The sequence below is a fragment of the Coturnix japonica genome, chromosome 2 (genome assembly GCF_001577835.2).
Source record: "Coturnix japonica isolate 7356 chromosome 2, Coturnix japonica 2.1, whole genome shotgun sequence".
NCBI lineage: Eukaryota > Metazoa > Chordata > Aves > Galliformes > Phasianidae > Coturnix > Coturnix japonica.
Genome location: NC_029517.1, coordinates 20,250,555 through 20,272,909, shown reverse-complemented (window position 1 = coordinate 20,272,909; position 22,355 = coordinate 20,250,555). Strand labels below are relative to the sequence as shown.

Genomic DNA, 22,355 nt, shown 5'->3' with positions numbered 1-22,355 from the left:
GAGACTGACTTTGCACAAGTGTTTGAGAAATATCATTTTTCCATGTAATTGGAGTAGTTTAAGGCAGCCTATTTTTATGACTCCTATTATTGTGATAGCTGGATGTTTAATGTTGATTTGCTTAGATTTTGATCTTGTATGAGATTTTGCCCACTTGCCTTATATTTGAAAACATAATAAAGTAAAAAATCCCTCAGAGCAGTGGTTTCCCAGACACTGTTGCTAGGTGATCCTCCAAAGCAGAATGAATTTTTAAACTCCTCGGGCTCCAGGCACCTGAGTAACAACCGGTAACCACACATTCAAATGAGAAGGCAGCATCACCATTTTCCAGTTGCTTCCCAGTTTTTCATCCTTCTAATATGCAGACTGAGATGGGCAATAGCTGTTCTAATCTAATCTTTTACTCCCGTGGAAAATGGGCAAGGCATTTACAAATACTATCAAGGTTAGAGGAATTAGTTGGGTAGAATATCAACATACGTAAAGCACATCAGTTTGCACCTCCTTTTTATCTCTTCTGGCAGCTATGTATGTAACATTATTTGTGTTAAAAGGGAAATACATGTGTTTATATAAATAAATAGTCAAAGGTGAGCATGAACTTTTGAAAAGCTGAAAGTCTGTGCTGGTTGATGAAATACAACAAAATCCTTTATTTTTTAACACAGTTTTATAAAAACAGGACCTCCTAAATCTTGGTCAATTTAATTAGAATTTAGGTCAGAATTTGTTAATAATGTTCTTCAAAACAAGCTATTATCTTAAGAAGTCTTTCAGACAGAACTTGAGGTTTCACCTTTTTTGTCTTCACTAATTATACTGTCTGTTTTTCACAAGGCTCAGGTCAGCACAGACAGACTGTAGCAAACAGATAACATGTACAATGTCCCTTGCATTCTGCAATAATGTTTCATATCAATGTGATAGTGTAATAAAAAGCAAATAGAGCCAGCAAATCTGTTTTACTTTCTTGACTTCCTTGCTTCTAGGAAGTTACTAAAGCATTGTAAAGCCTCTGCTTGATTTATGCTGCCGTAATTCCTCTGGAAAAGAAGGAAAGTTTTAACATTTCATAATGTTCACAAGCTTCCTTATCTCTGATAAGCTGCAAATCCTCCCCCTTTCTCCCTTGAGACTCCCTACATTAATCAGAATATTCTCTCACGCACAAAATACAGCTCATTGTCTTCCTCTAAGCCGAAGTTCGCATCTCTGCTGAAATGAGTATGCCAGTGCTGAGAGGGGGACAGTCAAGGCATGACAGTGATAGCACATGGAGAAGTCATCCTTTTGCAGGTCGGTCCTTTCCTCTTCCCCATGGGAGAGGCACACCAATACCTCCTGGCTCTGTGAGAAAAAGTCCAAACTTCATTTCTGATTTTATACCAACAAATACCCAACAGTGTTACAGAAAATTAGTTACATCACTATAATCTGTGACTGTGTAAAGGCTATTATAATGCACAAATGCCAGAGAGACTGGATTAAGCTTGCACTGGCAGCTCTAATATTCACATTGAATTACTGACATTGCTGCCTTAATAACAGTACTTTCACTTCGGTTTTTGTGTATGATTTTCATAAGCTTTGTAAAAGTGAAATTTGGAAAAAAATAAGACCAAGCCATCTCATTTTCCGAGCTTTTTGTTGCACCTATATGAGTTATAAGGAATGCTATCAATATCAAGAAAAAACAACAACAAAAAGGTTTTCAAAATATTTTATGCACATATTTCTTTTTTCCTATTTTCACATTAGACGCATGAATGAGGCTGTGTGAAGCTAGGCTGGGCTGGGAAGTTGCTGGGAATCTGCTTTCATTAGCCCCTTGCCTGTCCTGCTCCTGGGAGCACATTAAGTGAATTAAAGCCAAACCGTGACTCTAAAAGCTGGGTAGATTCCTGTTTCTACCCTCCAGCACGTCTCATTCCAGCATACTGATGGCATAGTTCTGGCTGTGCCTGCCAGGCAGATGGCTGATGTGGTGGCTCTCTTCCTCTTTCTGGGTGGCTGTGAAGATGTAACAAACAAAGAATGAATCCTTATTGTCTGTGTGAAGCTGAAGGAGGGAGAAACGGATGGAGCATTTTCCAAAGACTGGCTGAAAGCACCTCCAGGATAGATCTTTTCCATTGCACTGGAGTCAGTGGTGGTACTAGAGCTGCAGACAGAGTGTTTCCTCTCCTCTGGCTCCATTCCCTTAATGCATTCCTTTCTCAGACTCTCCCACCCTTTTCTCATTGAGTGGGTTCTGGTGCTATGCACCCATCAAGGAAAGACAGACTTCACTAGGCCTAGTTTCAAGTTCACTCAGTAAAGTGTGGGAGAATGAGACTATCCTAAATAAAAGCTTGGCAGAATTGTTGTTAGCATGGCCAAGAATAACTTTTCTTCCACCCTTCTTTTTGCTAATGGGTCAGAACAGTGACAAAGGTTTTTATAAACTCTTGAGTCTCAAGTCAACATGTGGCAAGGCAAATCTCAGGCCAAGCAACTCAAGCCTGGCATTTGAAAACAAAGTCCTTAATGCAGGAAGTGTCCTGTGAATGTATTGAATGAGAGCTTTCACCATTATCAAGTATTAGTCAAGAGTAATGCAGACAAAGACAAAAATGGAAAGTTTTTCTGGTGACTAAGTAACTAACATTGGTGGTGTGAAAGTTTTTGCCAATGTATGGGAGTTGCTAGGTCACGGCCTAAACCAGAAAGTGTAGCTAACCCAGGTAGCAGATCCTCACCCCCGTTTAAGGGTTAGCAGCCAATGGAGCAGCATTTCTATTTGGAGATCATGCCCTTCTTGAGACTCCACCAGCCTTTGGAAAGGGTAAGTATTACTTTCTAAACAAAATATTGACTGATATGGTTACAAGCATGCTGCTGTCCTGGTAAAAGGCACTGTTGCACCTTCCTTTGCTGCACATCCAGTAAGGTGGGTCTTCTCCATATGGAGATGGATGGACTAGACAAGCTTTCTCACCACCACTTCTTCCTTGCGCATCATAGCCACCAGGAGGGCTTCAGGGAAGTAAAAAAAAACAGAAACCACATCTGAGCAATCAGGTAAGCCCTCAGTACTCTTGCACATTTTCGTATGACAACCTACTGTAGGCAGCACTGTAAGAGTAATCTCTAGGGTTTTGTGAGGGCTTGTTTACTCAGTGCAGTGAACAGTATGGAAGTACTGGAAGTTCACTGTTGTTACCGCTGACGAGTCCTCTTCCTTCTTCCCCAAAGACCAAAGTATTCATTTAAATTCAGGCAACATTATTTGAAAGAAAGACATTTTTGAGTGATATAATTAAGGACAAAAAAATAGTACCAATGCTACCTTACTGCATATTATATGTTATCCTGTGAGCTGAAAAATATCTGTAAAAATTAACTGAATATTTACAGGTGGTCTGATTTGTTGTCTGAGTTTTACTGTTAGATTGCAATTGTTTTATAGATGAGCAATATTATTTTCTTCATAAACTGAGAAGCTGAGAGACACAATTCAGAAGTGAATTTCATGTAAAGCTTGAGGATCATTACTTGTGTACTGCAGATTTCAGTCTAAAGCATCAAAATAGAGACCTTTTGAGACTGTCAGAAATAATGTTCTGGGAGGCAGATGCAGGGAATTTGTTTAGGGTTATGACTCTTCTGCACGATGCAGTTAGTTAACCTATTTAGAACTCTGGTCTGTGCTTGGAAGTGACAATGAACAGGATTAATATTCAGAAAGAAAACAGAGCCTGGTGTCTGATCCTTCTAATTATTATAATTACAGTAAGGGCTGAAAATATTGGCTCAAAATAAACAGCAACCTCTCGTAATGCTATACAAGTCACATTGAACAGAAACAAAACCTCAAAGGAGAAATATGTTTTCTAGCCTCCCACAGGACTAGCTTGGTATTTTGACAAAATCTTGAACACAAACAGTATTACCACCAAGATAATCTCTTATCTGGAATAGATCTTTTAATGGATAGGATTGTGTACTGCTATCTGGTAGTCAAGCTAATCAGCCATAAATAACCCTGAAAGGAGACCAGAACAGTAGCAGATATTACTGGTGGGAAGGTTCACTGGCAGCCCTGATTTTAACATTGCTCTCTTTAAATCACTTACCCGTCACACTGCTATTCAAGTAATTAATTGTTATGGGATAAGTTCTCAGCTTATATAATATTACTCTGTCTTAAATTTATGATGATAGGTCGATGTAAAGCACCTGAAGTCCTTGTCTCATTTTCTTTCTTAAATCAACATGGATTTGAAATGAAAAAAAGAAATACTAATTTATTTGCTTTATTACATGGCAGAGAAATTAATGCTGTTTCATTGACTGCATGTTTAAGCATAGGTACCAGTGACACTTCAGGTTGTCTTTTCTTCATTTGGCTCTTGGTACACAAGGGCACAAGTCTCCTCATGGCCTTGTGCTATGTGTACCAGCCCATGCAGCTGCTGGGTAAAGTAAATAAGTTGCCCCAAATGACATCAGATGCCTGAGTTTAAATACCAGAAAACATTTCTAAGAAAGAAACTATTATGAAATTGTGCTGAGAAGAGAATAATAGGCACTAGGCCCAGGGCAGAGTCCCATCATCCAACCCATACAGGTGTATCCTTGACATTGCTGTGCCACTTTATTTTTGTTTATTTGTATCTAGCATTTAATCTTAGCTTCAGAACAAGGACTTACCTTCTGAACTTTGTACTGGATTCCATCACAGGAAATGGAAACTTGAAAATATAATCAGTAGAAGTAAAGACATGCTGACTCTGTGTAGAAGAATTCCACAAAACAACCATGTCTTTGTCATGTATTTAAAACTGTATATGTTGTTATACATATATGTGCTGGAAATATGTGTATAGAATCACCAAGAATTAAATTACTGTTAAAAAATGATCTTCTTCCCACCATGCAAACTCTGAGAACCATTAAAGTGAAGCTTACTGGGAGTCTGTGACTGGGTTGTTAGAAAAATCTCATCTGAGCCCCTATGCAGCACAAAAATCCTGCCATTAAGGCTGGCTCTGTTTGAATCTGTTTCAGAAAGACATCCTGTCTTGTCTGAAAGCCTTCAGATGAAGGAGAATACACAGCAAGGTGTTTCAATAGTTAATTGCATGCACTGTTAAAAACTTGTTCTTTATTTCCAGTCTTATTCCTTCCTTTTTTTTCCTTTTTTTTTTTTTTTTTTTCCTCTTGAAAGGAAGGGATTAGAAAAGAGAGCAATTCAGCTGTGGATCTCATCAGGCTTGTTCAACACTGTTCACTTGTATTCCCTCCAGTAACTATTCCTGTTTTCTCACCAGCTCATAAATGAACTTCAGCCTTAGATGGATGCTCAATATAGATACAATACTCATTATTCCAATTTAAGTCATTTTAAATGAAGGATAACCTCTTTCCATTGGATTACACACAAGCAAAACCACCTTACTGAGAAAAAAGTGTTTTCAAATGGAGCTGACAGCATATTCTGTTCTATTCACAAGCACCTTTCTGAGCAAAACTAGCACAATGCTACTTGCACCAATACTTAAATGTTCTCCTTTCATCACCATGGCCATGGAGTGTACATTAAGCAAATGCTGAAGTGTTAGGATCTGGAATATGGGCACTTGCAAGCAGCAAAATTTTTCCAAGGAGAGAAAGATGCCTGGTTTTGTTCTGCAACCTGTTTTCATCTCCCAGGTAGCCTCAGATGATGAGGAAAACATCATCTTATGGATGGCCCCATAAAGAAATTACTCTGCCTCATTACCCTGAGAATAGCTTTGCTGAGAAAGACTTAGTGGTACTGGTAGATGGCAGCTGAACATGAGCCAGCAGTGTGCCCATGCAGCTCGGAAGGCAACCTGTATTCTGGGCTGTATCAAAAGAATTGTAGCCAGCAGCTCGGGGAGGAACTCCTGCCCCTCTGCGCTGGTAAGACCTCACCTGAAGTACTGCACCCAGATGCAGAGTCCTCAGCACAGGAGAGACATGGACATGTTGGAGACCATCCAGAGGAGGGCCAAAAAATTATCTGAGGGGTGGAACACCTCTCCTAGAAAAACAAGCTGAGAGAGCTGGGGCTGTTCAGCCTGAAGAAAAGAAGGCTCCAGGAAGACCTGAGAGTGGCCTTTCAGTATTTAAATGGGGCTGTAAGAAAGAAGGGAACAGATTCTTTAGCAGGGTTGGTGGTGATAGGACAGGGGGAATCGTTTCAAATTAAAAAATGGAGAGATTTAGATGGGACATAAGGAAGAAGCTTTTTTACCTTGAGGGTGGTGAGGCACTGACACACACTGCTGAGAGAGGTGGTTGTTGCCCTGTCCCTGGAGACATTCTAGGTCATTCTGGTCCAGACTCAGCAACCTGACCAAGCTGTAGGTGTTCCTGCTCATTGCAGTGAAGTTGGACTAGATGGTCTGTAAGGGTCTCTTCCAACTCAAATGATTCTCTGATTCTATTATTATCTCTACGGGAGTTCAAAAAGTCCCCTAGACTATCAGTAGACAAGCCTTGTCAAAGAAGGCACCAAAGAGGACTCCTGCTTCTGAAATAAAGATAAAATTGAGATCCTGGCTGACCTGATTTATTTGGAGTTTGGTTCTCTATATCAGAAATCTCTCACAGTCTTGTATCTATCAACTTAAATGCTTATGTTCTCTTTTTATCCTTCCAATTACTTAGTTAACAGAGTGAAACTTAGTCGCTCACTTCTTAGTATATTGTGAAAAATAGAATTGTAGTTGTTACAAAACTTTTTCACAGATGAAAGGTCACATTTGATACATATTTTGAATGTAAATAACTATAAGGCATGTGGAACAAGACAAAATTAAGCTTGCATCAGTGCCTCAGCCTATGAGACTGATGACAACGTAATAGCATTAGCCATGAGTTATTGAATGGGAATTACTGGATGCAATTGTGACTGTGTCAAGATATTGGACTGCCTTTGTGGCTCCTGTCCCTCAAGTCCACCAATGTTAGGGATTCTCAAGTCTGAATTGCACCAGCATTTTTCTATAAGAACAAGAAGAAGGACAATGCTTTTGACACTTAACACAAATTGCATTGTTTATCTTACTGTCAACATTATATCTCTTCATTCAGTGGGATCAGGAGCCTACTGCCAAATAGCTTTGTAACATCAGTTGTTTGAGCAAAGGCCTGTTCAGTCAAGTGTTTCACTGCTCATCTGTCACTGGGGTTGCCAGTAATAACAATTAGCTTGACTTAGTTTTGTATTTTAACAACAGCTTAATATTACTCAGATCTTTCCCTCACTCATAATCTAAGATACCTTTCTGCTGAATGTGGTTTTAATTAAGTCTGTGTTCGCAACTTTTGCACAAGCTGTTGAAAAATTCCTCCTCTGTAAGAAAAGTGATGATGTAGTAAATGCTACTGCGGCAGAGACTGAGTTTTTATTAGATGCATGTTGAACCCTTATGAATTCATGGCTTTAGATGAGCATGTGTAGATGCCAAAGGAAAAATGGAATAGATTTAACAAATGTAAGAAGTGTGAAATAAGCAGGTGCTGATACAAGTACTGTTGTACATTGAGAGGGTGTGTATCCATACAGTAAGTGTGACCAAAAGCAGCATGAAGCGTGGGCTGACTGGCCTTCCATGTGGTTGAGTAGTATCAAGCTGATGAAGAGGACTGTGTTGGAGCATTACTGCAGCACCGCTGATTCACTGCACAAGAAAACAGTCACATTTTTCAAGAATGTCACAGGAAACAAGTGGAGCCTGGAACATAACTTTTGCATAAGTACAGCTCTCACATATCTGTGCATGTGACAGATAGATAATTCTTTGCAAGATATCAGCTACTGAACCATTACCCCTCATCTTCACAAAGGAAATCTGAGTTCCAAACTCTCTTAACAAGACAAAGCTGTTACACTGACAATCCTCCCCAGATGCCCCAAATAATTCCTTGGTAACTGAAGAAAAAAAAAGAAAAAAAAGAAGAAGAGGAAGTTGTTATATATGTAGAATTATGTTATGAGCACGAATCAGTTTCATCTGGAGCAGATCTCATGTGTCCTTAGCTCGGCTTCTACTCAGTCGTGGAAGGCGTGACATTTATGTTTCTTTACAAACAGACTGGGATTTGAGACTGAACAATCTTTTTGATAATAGACATTCAGAAATATAATCATCACCCTCTCCTCCTTTTTATTGTCCAGAAGCAAACATTTTATAAAGTTCACTCCTAATATTCTGCCAATAAACATTTTAGTGATCCTAGCAACAACCTGTAGAAGTGCTGTAAATATACTTGGCAAGTTTAGTGCCCCCAGCCACTTTAAACAGTCACTTTCCACTTATTTTATATATTTTGCACATGTGGAGAACGGCAAAGGAGGGTGGAGCAGCACACACAGGACCCACAATATTCATCCGTTTTGTATCTAGAAAGGTGGAAACTTCCTGCCTGAAAACTTTTGTCAGGGCTCTGATGTGATCTTTCTTTTGTAGACAGTTTCCTAATTTATTGGCTATTTATGAAACAAATGATCTTTTAGGCTTCTTTTCCATTGTGAACTTGGTTGAAATATGCAACATATTTAAAAGTCAATCTGACAAGGCGTGGACCAGAAGAAACCCAACCAGTCCCGCTAATAGAGGTGATCCAATGACATTGTTTCTAAAGAAACCAGTCAGCTACCACTGAGCAACTGAGTCAGACAAATATCAGTGTATAGAAGCCACAGGTGACAGCATCTTCTGCTCATCCTCCTTGTCATAAAGCCCCCATCAGTGCATTGCTCAACTTGCCACCCATCACACTACAGGACTTCAGCATCTCCCAGTTCCTAAGGCTTGTAATTGGAATGAAAGTAGCTTTTAATAACATAGCAATTAAGTATTCCATTAAAAAAAAAAACAACAAAAAGATGTAGGTTGCTTGGTGGGCAATGGATCTGGCAATGACCCTGACACTTTATGGCCCGTGTCCTGCATTGGTATTCCCTGGCTTCTCATATGGGGAAGTCAATGACACATTTCCTTCAGTTCATGCAGTATTACGATCTTTCCCATCACTTGGCTAGCTATTTTCAGACAGCTTGCAGGAACTTAATGGATCTATGTCAAATTCCAGAAATTATATAGTTAAAATATATGCCGTTACAGGCACAGATAGATCATACATGCTTACAAATAAACTTATACCAGCAGCAGAGCCATGTGAAATTCATTTTAACAGGAAGTCAGGTTAAAAATTAGCTCACATTATTACCTTTAATGTCAGACACACAAATACGTCAATTCCATCTAATAAAATCTAGCAGCTTGCTAGCACAGGGGAATGGCCCGCTGCTGTAAAAGTGAAGGCTCTGTCTGCACCCCAGATCCTGAACTAGTTTCCCCAAATAGTCCAAGAGCAATCTTTCCTTGTAATGGTCTTCCTTGATTTAAAGACAATAAAGGGAACGGGTTCAGAGAAGAAGAGATTGTTCCCGCTCTGAATCTTTAGAGAACTCAATGGGATTTTTATAGGACATTTTTACACAGGTGAAGGTGAACCAGTCGCTGTGTTAATGATCCTTGCTGAGCTTAATGATGAAAAGAACTGCCTGGCAAGCCAATGCAAAAGACTGGGACATCTGAAAGTCTTCCTCAGCTACTTCCAAAGCAGCAGCTTGAGTCCCTTCTTTGGGAATTTAACAGCACTGGGGAGTTGTCTTTGCCATGTTTTTACATCTCTTTGACTGTAGCTATGAATGTCAGATCAGTGGGATACCACTGTTCCTCCTTATTCAGAAACAAGCGCAAAATGCAAAATGTGGATCCAGATCTGGATCTAGAATTCAAATGTTGCAGAGGCACAGGATGTTAGCAGGATCTGGGCTTTTGGTCTCAATGCCAAAAGCAGGCTGAAATATATCCTCATTCGTGTTTGTTTAGGTATTGCTCTGTTTTAAGACAGTGTATCTTAAAATTTGTACTTTGATTGAACTTGAAGCACAACTTGAGTGAGCTGTCTGACCAGGCTTCCCACGTCTGGCAGTGCTGCCATCACAGGTGCCTGCAACCCTTTTCCCTGTCTCTCACATACCCAGAATGAAGCAGATAGGACCCTGTAGGTAGAGGAGTCAGAATATAGTTGTGTCTTTTTTCGGAGAAGGCCCTACAGGGCTTTGCACAACATAGCAAGTCCAAGCAGGAAACAGGAGAACTAGCATTTTTCCCAAGCACTGTGATAGTCGTAATTATGGTCATATAAATCAATATGATGAAAGAAAAATCACATATTTCCAGATGCCCATGGTAAACCTACTTACTGTAAATTAGAGCCAGAGTTAGATGTGTGGAAAACTCCTATAATTTGGGCCACAGCTGCATGAAAATCTGTAAGAAAAGGCTCAGAGCTGTGACTTTGTTTTCATCACAGCATTTTGTTATGTCTCTTGTTATTGCTTTATCAAAAGAAAGCTGGGGTAGCAACATTCTCTCTTAAAACAGCCCTATTTTTCATTTGGGAAAAAAAATACAAAAACCAATTACATTAAACGAGTTGAGTGAGTATCTTTAATTACCATTCACTGACTATGCCATGTCAGATAGAAAGATTCCTATATTAAAATGAATGCTTTTGAAAAATACATCAAGCACGTTGCTGTGATTTGTCCTGCCAGCAGATTCCAACATTAATCCTTTCCCAGCGTTGCAGCAGAGGACTGTCTCACCAGAATTTCAATAGCAGTCATTGCACAGAGCTAAATGATGAATCTTTCTTTTTTTTCCCAAAAAGCATCAGTGCATCATCTGTTCTACTTTGTTTCATAACAATAGTTTGAAGTTTGTTAGTTCTCTGATACTTACCTTTTCATATCAGATGGTTTGATATCATATCTTTTATTAATATGTTTTACTAGTGATAGGTGGTAATCCATGAATAAGGAAAATAGTCACAGATGTCACTTTTTATTGTTTACACAGTTTTACAACCAAGACTCTGCTTTACCAGTAGTTACTGGTAGTACAGCTTTAGTATCGCTAGTATCTTCTGCATTGACAACCAGCATGCAAATGCCACAAATCTTCTTAGTAGCTCCTAATCATAGGAAGGTACCTTCCAGAGAGACGAAGCAGGCAGGTTTTCTCCCATTTTGCTGATACATGCTTTCTGTTGGTTGTTCCTACTTACATTTTGTAAGCATCTTCATACAGTGTGGTAGAAGCTCCCAAATCTCTGTAGAACAAGCTCTCTTTTCAGCTTGTGGCTGGTGCTCTGTGCTCAGATCTTCCAACAGGGACAGAAGTTTGACTTTACATAACATGACCTACAATCTGCTTCTCATTGTTGTGGCAACATCCCCAGCTGGGAGAAATCCATCCCTTCCCAAGCCACAGGACTCTTGGCTCCACAATACCTGCAGGCCATTGGAACTAAACTAATTTGCCCACTAACAATTTTGTTTTGTTTTGCCTTAATAGAATCTTTCAGTGATAAATTGGTTTCAGACTAATTTTCTGCTCCATCTAAATTGTCATCATGGGGTGGCAGACTGCAAACTCCAGATTCTACCCAAACAGACTTCCTGCTAGGAGATGATCAGGGAGCTAAGAACGACATGCAGGAGCAGGCAGATACCCCAAAGCATCCCATCAGGATCCCATATTTCCCACCACTGTTGCCCTAAGGCAGGGGTGCTGCCTGCAGCTTGCAACCCTTGAGGTACTCCTGGCTTTGGGGGTCAGTTGGCTGTTGTGTCCCAAAAAGGATGGTGCAGGCAGCTCCCAAGCTATTTCAGCCAGAGGCAAGGCTCAGTGACTTTAACCTTAACACAGAGTTTTTGGCATCTTCAGCCAAGGGCTGCATGTCAGTGTGTCAGCTTCTAAGGAATTCAATACTGCAGTTTCTGTCAAAGGCAGTCCCCACTGTTTTCCATTTTTACAAACAAATATGATTTTCTTCTAAGCAAAAATAATCTGAAATAATTTTAAATCTGTGTCTTATTTTGCTTGTCCTTCACTGAGAAAATATACATAGCACATCATTTATACAGGGCAAATTGGAAGACATATTCACAGCCGTAGGTTCAAGGGCACAGCACACACAACTGCATTTAATTCTGTTCACTTACATTATTAAGTGCTCATGCCAGATCAGGAGTATTAACATTTTTTGATCCAGGCTACAGAAAGCTAAATGATATGGTCAGTGCTTTAGGCTTCAGCATCAAACTATCATAACCTAAATCTGCCCCTGTGGAAAAATCTTTTGAGAAGAAACTGGAGACCACTGAAGACCTGAAACATAGTTGGGTTCTGTAAACAACACATTCAGCCCACACAGACATACAGTTTTTGTTTCAGCAGCCTTCTATCCTATAGCACATGTGCATTCTGTTCAGCTTTTTAATGAGAGGCTTTATGAATTTGGGAATTTTTTTTTTGAATGGTAAATCATATCATCATAGAATCATAGAATTACCCAGGTTGGAAAAGACCTTGAAGATCATCAAGTCCAACCACAGCCTAACCAGAACCCTAACTCTAAAAACCATACACTAAATCATATCTCTGAGTACCACATCCAAACAGCTCTTAAACACAACCAGGGATGGCGATTCAACTTGAATAAAGAGGCACTCCATTGGAGTGCGTGTAGGGATGTAGAAGAACAGGTACATTGATGGGTGAGGGGGCCAGTCTGGCTCCTGCTGAAGATATTTTATGGACTTCTCCTGGAGTAATTCACTTTGGTGTCTGGTTGTGGGCTGACAGCCTCAGATCCACTCCACTGCAAATACTGCCAGGACAATTGTGTATGCTGGATCTGGGTTTTCATCAGGGCCCATTAAAAAGACTGAAATTTCAGTAACAAAGTCTGAGAGTTTCTTTTAAAAACACGTTTTACCCTGGAGCCTTAATTTTAGCATTATATTATATCCAGATATCTATAATTTGTATTAATATTTTACTAATCTAATTAATCTGAATTAATTAATATTACTAATTATATTCCATAGCCTTTTCTAGGAACATAATCCTTACTGAAGCAAGAAGATTTTGGGCCAGACTCATACTGAGTGTATGAAATCTGCTTATAAGAACAGCAGTGAATAATCAGCCTAGTATCTAATAACAGATCTACTAATCTGTAACTGTATAATAGCCTACATGAGTAAAATAGGATATTATAAACACACACAGGCTATAGACAGCACTGAGCCCATTTTTTTCTCTTTTTTGCTGATGTAATTATTCATGCAAACTGCTAGATTTGAGTATTTTTATTTGAATAAATATTTCATGAATCCAATTTGTTATTGTTTAGCAAGTCTGGGAGAATAACAGCCAAGATGACTGAATGAAATTCGCCTAATAATGTATTGGTTAATTTTTGTTCACGGACCCAACTCTATCAATTGTGAATATGAATTTTTCTTCATTTTCTTGATCATTCTAAGAATTAATGCAGAAATAAACAGTTGAATTTCCACAAAAAAGTAGAAAGAAAAAAAAGTCACCATTTTTTTTCTGCATTTTCTCTATAAATTACTTACTGCAGTAGGAAGCACTTAAAATCAAACAACCTGTACTATAATTAGAGTACAGTTCATGAGAAGGAGCACGCTTGGCCTTATGTTTCCAGAACTACACTTTAGGCATGAAATAATAGCCAAACCAATGTATTATTTTATCAGATAAGAGTCACAAAAGTAAACTGAAAACCCTGCTCTGAAGTATATAATGTGGTTTTTTTAATATGTATTTTTACATATTTTACAGGTGATATGGGATTAAAGTGGGTTTAAGTTGTTCCACAAAAACAATTCAGCTATAAAGCTTGAGCACAGGCTTGTGCAAGAGGCATGAAACTGTTCTGTTTTACTGCATTAGTTACAATGAACATTATATTTATAGCTTTCTCTTGAATGCACATTAAAATGATACTGAACAGAAGCAGGTAAAACAGAAACCTTAGTCTTTGCCTGTCCTGTTTGAAAAAAAAAAAAAAGAAAAAAAGAAAAAAAAAAGAAGAAGAATTATGACTTAGCTGTAACAAAAGCCTCGAAGCGGATATAGAATCCGAGTTAATGATATCCTGCAATCTGATCCTGAGCGGACACTGACAGCTGTTCTTGGGGCCCTAATGAACCATGCACATTTACAGATCACTGATTAGCAGAACTTGATACTGGTGGGCACAGACAAGTCCTAACACTATTTGAAATAGCTCTGGTGGTGTTAAATAACAGGGGTCTGTTATTGTGTGATTACCTGTCTGTAAAATTCCTATTTATCTTCATTATGCTGCTGCTTTTCTCGGAGATGAAAGTGGGAAAGGCTTGTCATCTTCGATACTACACCTGCTGCTTTAACTCTTTGTGTTTCTCAGATGAACAGATTCCTTGGGGTCAGGTTGCAGGGTGGCTCTGAGTGCAGCCATAGCCCTGCTGCCTCCCATGCTGCTTTGAGAGGCAACAGTGACTTGAGTCAGAGACAGAAGGATTCACTGTTCATTGTATATGTGGGAAATATGGCCCTATGCAAATTATAATACAGGTAAAGGTGTTCAGTTTCGTGAAATGGTACATACTAAGAACAACAGTAACCGTGATGCCAATTATCCAATACGGAAATCCATTATGCTTTAGTTATATATCTAATGTCTGCACTTTGTTGATGATAGCTTGGATGCTAGGCCCGGTTTGTGCAATTTAAACACAGAATTTCCATTAAAAAATTTCCATTAAAAAAATCTTATGTAGCTGCTTCCAGTTACCAACGCAGAATGTTCACTGTAAGAGAGCATCTGCTGCGCTTGCCACTGACTGTAAGGGGGAAATGCTTCACCTCTGGATAGTGATCCTATGTGCTGAACTTGGGAAGTCACCTCTCTCACTGAAGGTCTCTCTCTCCCTAGAGGTGGTAGTCAGGTAGAAAAAAAAACAGTGAACTTTTGTGTAACAGTCAGAGACCAAAGCTTGCATCTGTCTGCGTGATGTTGACCTGACAGACATTATTTATGGCTGGACTTCAGTCCGTAGAATCATAGATGGATGGAATCACAGGATGGCTTGGGTTGGAAGAACCTTAAAGCCCACACAGCCCTAATCTCCTGCTATAGGCTGGCTGCCACCCACCAGCTCAGGCTGCCCAGGGCCCCATCCAAACTGGCCTTGTGTGCCTCCAGGGATGGAGTGCCCACTGCTCTCTAGGCAGCAGTGCTGGTGCCACACTGTCCTCTGAGAGAATATTTTCTGAACACCAAATATAAACCTTCCCTCTTTCATCTGATTGGATGATCCTGACACGTAACTAAATACCACCAAACCCAAGTAATCTTGCTAGGGTTGCAAACCTGGAATTGCAGCCACAGCAGAAATTCAAGGATACAGGTAGAAACCTCAGAACTGAAAACCTTTTTAGCTTGCTTTTTAAAGAGTGACTAAATCCCTACAAAATGCTGCTCATTACAACATTACTTTCAAAAAAGCCCAAGTGTAACTTAAAATTAGTGCACTTTCACATATTTTCCTTTACCTGTGCTTTCTCTAAATGAATTATTCTGAAACATTTGTCATCTGTAAGCCATCATCTTCATCCTGTGTACATGCACAACCTTTCAGGTCTCAGAGAAGATAAAAGTCGTGTTTCTAAGCAACACAGAGCACTGAAAATGAGCTCAGTTGCAGCATCGCTCACTGGTCCCTAAATCGCCATTTCTCTCAACTTTGCCATTTACCAAACTGGCAGTAGAAAAACTGCTTTTTTTTTTTTTTTTTTTTTTTTTTTTTTTAAAGATTACCTTAGTTAATTCTAATATAATCCTACCATGCAAAGTTAAAGGAACATCATAGCAGTCAGTACGTATAGCTTGGGGTTCCTCCTGCTGGCAGCTACTAGATTGTATCTGATGTTCTCCCTAAGATATTCCTTCTTTCTTTCTTCTTCTAAGGCACTAGCAAAGCAGCATTTTGGAAACATTAGGACATTAGGTCTTTAAAGAAAAGGAGCTTTTCTGTGATGACACAAATTTCTCTAGAGTCCTTTTCTGGTTAGGTAATGCAGCCTCTGTGAAACATTTAGCTCTTCATTTATGGTGGGATTCATTGACCTTCATCTTAAACCTCAGAACTTAGGCATTTATTCACTGGCAGTTATTAGAGATCCTTAGCAGTCAATGGGAAGAGACAAACCTTCCAGAGTGTGATTTATTCTGTCCTAAAACAGACGTTTAAGATAGGGGAGATGAATTGTGCTGTGGAGGTCCTATTTCTCCTAGATGACTAGAGCAGTCTGAAGTCATTTGTTCCTAAGATCTGTACAACAGGACCACAGAGTATGCTGTCATTAATTTTGGAATAAAGGAATCATTGAAAATGATGTGTCTAGGGTGAGCAGAAAGTGTAGCCAGGCTTTTCACATCATACGCAAGGAAAATTTGAACTGTAGTCAATGAGGTACTTCAGAAAATGGCAGCTGGAATCTAATTCCAAGGGCAGACAATGGTGGGGAGAGCTCAGTGCTGAGCTGACAGAAGTCAAGCCTTTGGATGTTAGAAGCAGTTTCTTCTTTCTGATAGCTTTAATTTTACACTTTATGTCCTGAAGAGAGTCAGTTAATTTTTGTACTTCCCTCGGTCACAGCTCATTTAGGAAAACCTCCACAGAACAGCAGAACTAAAAAATGCAGACAATACTTTGAGAAACGGAAACCTTCAGCTGTCCTCTTGGCATAATCACCACTTTTTAACCACCATTTCAGGAGAAGCATCCGGAATGGTACAGAATAAGAGGTGACTGCAAAGGCAAATGCCCCTTTTTGTTCTCTCTTTACTTAGCTGCTCAGTTTCTCATTTGCTCAGAGACCTAAAAAGAGAAGAAACTGAAAATAAGAGGCCAGGGAGAGGACTATTGATCAATGCTGAGGCACAGTGGGACTACTGAACATCACAGGCAGAAGACCTTTTCCCAGGCAGAGAGTGGAAACCCTGTTAGCTGAGCCAAGGGAAACAGGGCCTCCTTCAGCAGAGACCTCCCATGTACAGATGGCCACCAAGGTTGTGGACACCCAAGGGTCATTGGCAGCCATTTCTCTGGGACAGAAGAAGGGCGATGTGAGAAGGGTAGATGGGCAAACTTAATATCTGAAAGAGGAACAAGAAGTACTATTTGGTACCACTTAGCATTAGCACACTTGCTGATTTTTATTAACCTGCTATCTTTGGTTGAATTGTATCACTTTAAGAGGAATGTTAAAAGAGTTAATCTGTGCCATTTCCAGTAGATACGTTTTGTACTGCACAAAAATTACATTATTCATTCATGAAAGAGTATATCTCTCAATTTGTTGTGATCTGATTATCAGATCAAAACATTGCCAATGAATTTGTTGAGGTGAGATTTTTCTAGAAGCCATATAAATATATTTTTTCTGATTCTTGAGGCAGAAGACTTTTTAGATCTTTGATGCTGGCCTTAGCAAAGTAGAAAGTATTGATACCTTACCAGCTTTATGATTTCAAACACAGGAATGATAAAAAAATCTGTGAAATATCTCTAAAGATGAAAGATAAGCTATACATTCAGTAGATCCAGTCAATAACACAATCTCTCATCAGGTCTAAGCCATCTCCAAGAGCAACATCCAACTCTCATTGTAACAGTCATGTACAAAGTGGCGTGCAACAGACTCCCATACTTATTACATATTACTCAAGGTAATGGCAATTCCAGGATGTGCATATCCCACCTGAACAGGGATAGATCGTCTAAAATCTTCTGCAGTTGAAACACATTCATAAGAGAGCTGCTCCTGTCCTGCTCTGTTTACCATCTAGTTGTGTCTGTAGAAGAGGGCCAGTGCTTCAGAGAAGGCTGAGCTGAATTCATCTTTTCTTAGAGCAACTATGCTGAACCATGAGGATGTCCTTGAGCTCCTCCTGAATGTACACAGCAAGTGTAAGTGAGGAGTGGAAACTATTTGACCCATATATTTATATTTACACTGTGGATATATTTGTCCAAGATAGTCATGAGTCTCATTTTACAGTCAATGTAAAGAAACAATAGTTTTATACAGGCTGAGAGAGATCAGTCATGCCCTGATTCCACTGATACTGACCACTGTAATGTAAACATCTATATTAAATCAGAGGTCTCTCCTTATCCCCTTGTAGTTACTCATAACCTGCAGGACAAGGATACAATTTTCGACCTGTTGATGTGTCCCAGAACTTTCTCTGGCATCAATGCAAAGAAGCTAGAAACCTTGCTTAGCAGAGTGAGTGTTGATAGCAGTTGTATGGAAAATACCGGAGACTGAGTTGAAAACAGAAGAGCTTTTGGCTTGGCTACTGTATTCTAGTGAATTTTGCTGAAATGTAGACCTTAAGGTATAAATGTAAACTAGCAAAAGCTGTTCTGAGATTTCTTTGGTTTTCTATGTGAGCCAAAGAGGCCATATGTTCCTTAGAGATTGGTGAGTTGTTTTGAGCTGTGCTAAAGCAGGTCTGAAAGCAGCACCTTTACAAGCAGTGAGCTGCGGTTCACTTCAGGAATACTCTGAAGCAACAATCAGGTTCTAAATCATTCGATGATTCTATTCTGTTTCCCTTTTTTAGGAGTCCTCAAGGAAGTCAGATTTTGGAATCCTCTGTGTTTTCTTGCTTTCAGAGAAGCCCTAGAAGAGAATTACTGAGGTCTAACAAAAGGCTGCTATACATTCCCTCTGAACGAAATCTCCCATGTCAGTGAAAAATCTTTGCTTTTATCAGTTCTGTAGAGAAAATGAAACCATGGAAGGAACTACAAAATACTGGGATCTTGTTTTGAATATTTAAATGCTATCATTAAAACTCATTGTATTGCTACCCAACTAATCTTCATGACAACTGCTGCAATTCAAACGCTTTGATTGTGAAGAAATGCAAAAACAAGGAGCAGAAATGAATCAAGATGCTGAAAGCTCTCATAAAGAGTGTCTTTTTAAAAACCACTACCCCTGGGTTTTAACCTATGCCCATTTGTCAATATAAAAATACCACTTGATCTCAATAGGACGGGAATAACCCATAAAACAATCTTCAGATCTGAACAAAAACACAAACCACTGCATATTTTCAACTTTAGACCTATTGCAAGGCCATTGCACAATATCTGATAATGGCATTTATGTTTATATAGTCCATTGTTTTTCCTGTGCTGCAAACTTTCCATTCTTGACAGCCCTGTTTCCTGTTTCCCATTATGGAAGTCTCCAAAGGGGGTTTCCTTCTGTTTTTCTTATGGTCAAAAGGAATTTCATAAGTACAAGTCAAGTTTCTTTTCAGTACTACACGTGCAGAATGGAATCTGAAAGCTCCCAGTGTAATCATCTCCAGCATGTACATAGTTAGTGTTACACATAATCCACATCTGGGTCACAAAATCTCTGAAATGCTTCCAGGAATATTTAGACAGCCATAATGCAACACATTGCTGTATAAGGGAGAAATAGAGCTAACCTCAATGTCAGGGTTATAGCTTTTGAGAATCACAGCAGCTCCCCTTCAGAACTTTGTAGCTCACCTTCTGGGTCCTGACTGCCATCAGTTTGAGTAGCACTAATATTTTCCTTTCCACCCGAGCCCATAGACACATCTGAAAACAGTTTACATCCCAACATGCATTATGCTGCTGATGTTTAAGTCTAAACTGTGTGTAAAACTTGGTGCATATGTAACCCATATATTTTAATAAGGAGACTGTCTTGGCACCTTTTTCTGCTACAATCAGCTCAGAACCCCAGGAGATAAAATATGGTTGAAACCAAACTAGCAGGCAGTCTGCAGTACAGTATTCATTTCAGAGTTAAAACACATTTCAAGATTAGATCTCGGCTTGGCACTATGCTGCAGTGCTGCCTTGTGTGTGATATAGTATCTATAAACTACTTTTTAACCACTGCTTATGGCACAGAACCCACGCTGTATGAAGCCCTTAACATTTTCTTTTTGGCAAACTTTATTTAAACAGTGGATTAAGGATGATGCTTCAAGGAAAACAACAACAGGCATTACCTGTAACCATCAATCGTAGTAGTTACTGTTGTACTTTCTTAACTAATTTTTAGGCAAGTGAGGGTAAAAAGGTGGCTCTTATTTGGTCTCTTCTTCATCAGGTCTGGGGCTGTTTATCAAGTGATTTGTGCCCCCCAAAATTTTATTTTTATTTTTTCAGTCCCCAAAAGTGATCTAATCAGAAAAAGCTGTCTGGATCAATGTTAATCAGCTCTGTCTTGCCACTGCTTTTGAGTTTTCTCATTGCAGATTTGCCTTCTGAATTGCTTTTACTATGCATGACTCTGATTTTCTTTCATCCATATAGGTCCATTAGTGAGAGGATGTTCCTGTGTGTCCCTGTGCAGGATCTTCTCTGAATAACATTTCTAAGCAAAAGTGATTCAATCCATAGCCAAGATAATGTGTTGTGTTTAATGAGCAAAGGCAAAAACACTTATCCACGGTTCATCCATATTGACCTCTGTTGTTCACAGTTTCCTAAAATAGCCTCTGCAGCATGAAGAGATGGCCTTTGGAAGGGGCTGTAAAAGAACCTAAGTAAGTATCCAAGGTGAGATATCTTCCTTGTAGATTGGTAAAGATGGGTGAATTGAATCCAAATGCACTCCATCCCATGTTATTTTTACCAATTCTTCTCCCCATTTCTCTTGCCATTTGTATACCAAATAGTGTGAATTCTTTCCGGGGAGGTGGGGAAGGCGGGGAAGGGGGGAAAAGGTTGGGTAGGGGGATGGAGAAAGCCTTTCAGAGGTTGCTCTCTCCCTCTGCAGTGAGAAGATACACTGTGATACCAGAGGTGGTGCTTTGTTTCACAGTGGCTTGGATGGAGTAGAGGCGATGTCACTATTTACTTATTTATTTTGCTTCTTGCTTAGCTTTGTGTGTGTCCCTGACACTGTCTGCTCATCCAGCAGACATACTTTCAGAATCTTTTCTTTTCTGAATCTCTTCCCCCTTTGTGTAAAGGATATGTACTGGCTTTGTGGAATCCCTGTAGCAAGTTGTGAATGATGTATGAACTGAAAAATCTTTGCCTGGTACACAGTAGGAATTCAGAAAGTGCTGTGCAGTCACTGCTGTGCTATGCTTTTTTCTATATATACAGACTCACAGTAGTCATCTCATATTCATTTTGACAAGCCCTTTATGTCCAGACACCTTGGGATGGGATGGCTTGTGTACCAATGGCCTGTGTTGGAATATATATCAGAGAGACTTTTGTGCATAATTGTTCCCTGTGCTGTGCTTAAAAGAAAGTGGTGCCTTTTGCTTTTGCTAATATGCCAGCCTGAGGTTCCTCAGTTGAAATTTCAGGTAGCAAGCATACCTGGGAAGCATTGCTAAGATGTCTGTTTTTTTGCAATTGTGTTCTCAGAGAGGGAGTTAAATCCAAGACACTGAACTATGAAACTTGAGGACATACTCCTTTTTCTAATTGGCATGAACCCTGGATATTCTCTGTTTATAGCCTATTGTGAGCTCAATCATTTTGTTTCCTTTGGGTATCCAGACCAGCTTGGATGTGGAAAGAGTACAGAATACACAGTAGAAATGCAAGTGCAAATCAGAGAGGAAGCATTTTCTTCTATTTTAATGGCTACAAGATTTATACTCCTTCTCAGACACCTATTGCTAACTTAGATTTTTTATTTCCCATGTTGACATACCTGAAAGAGATGGCTTTGCGCTAAGGTATTTCTGCAAGACATGTATTCCAAAGGAAATCTTACTTGATTTCCCTTGACTATACAAGGATGTCTTCCTAATGCAATGGTTGTCTGTTTTTCCCTCTATGGTCACATTATCAGTTGGTTGAACCTGTTGTTTGAATCCACCTCACTGGAAAGATTTCATTTTTGTGAACACTGGCTTTAAGGTAACAGAGTGAACAGAGGCTTCAAGGCTTCAAGGTAATTTTAGCCTTTCCCTCAGTGTAGCTTTCTCATTAATAATAAGTATTGAAGTTAAAGCAAAGACTCATTTTATTAAAAGAGGAGAGCTTAGGGAGAAGCAGAGGTGATTGACTAAAGCACAAGGATCTTGGCTTATGTTGAATAAATCACATCTCTTCTCTGAGCCTCAGCTTCCTAACTTGAAAACAGGGATAAAACAGAAGGCTCTTCAGCTTTGGAGACTAACTGGTGAACAGTACTGAACAAAAATTATGGACTTGTTTAAAATATGAGGAAAAACAGAAGAAAAGAGATAAGATCACAAAGGGACAGAAGACTGCTTATTTCTGAGCATCCTTGAACTATGAACAAGGAGAGGAAAGGAAAAAAGAGGAGAGGAGAGGAGAGGAGAGGAGAGGAGAGGAGAGGAGA

At 39.4% G+C, this 22,355-nt stretch overlaps 1 long non-coding RNA gene across 2 annotated transcripts in view; it reads left to right on the top strand.

The window, feature by feature from the left end:
• The window catches only part of LOC107309067, a 112,772-nt gene that overhangs the window by 71,376 nt on the left and 19,041 nt on the right, over window positions 1–22,355 (top strand). For both annotated transcript variants that reach the window (XR_001553061.2, XR_004306395.1), the window contains exon 3: window positions 20,505–20,568. This is a non-coding gene — a long non-coding RNA (uncharacterized LOC107309067). The remainder of the gene's footprint in view (window positions 1–20,504; window positions 20,569–22,355) is intronic.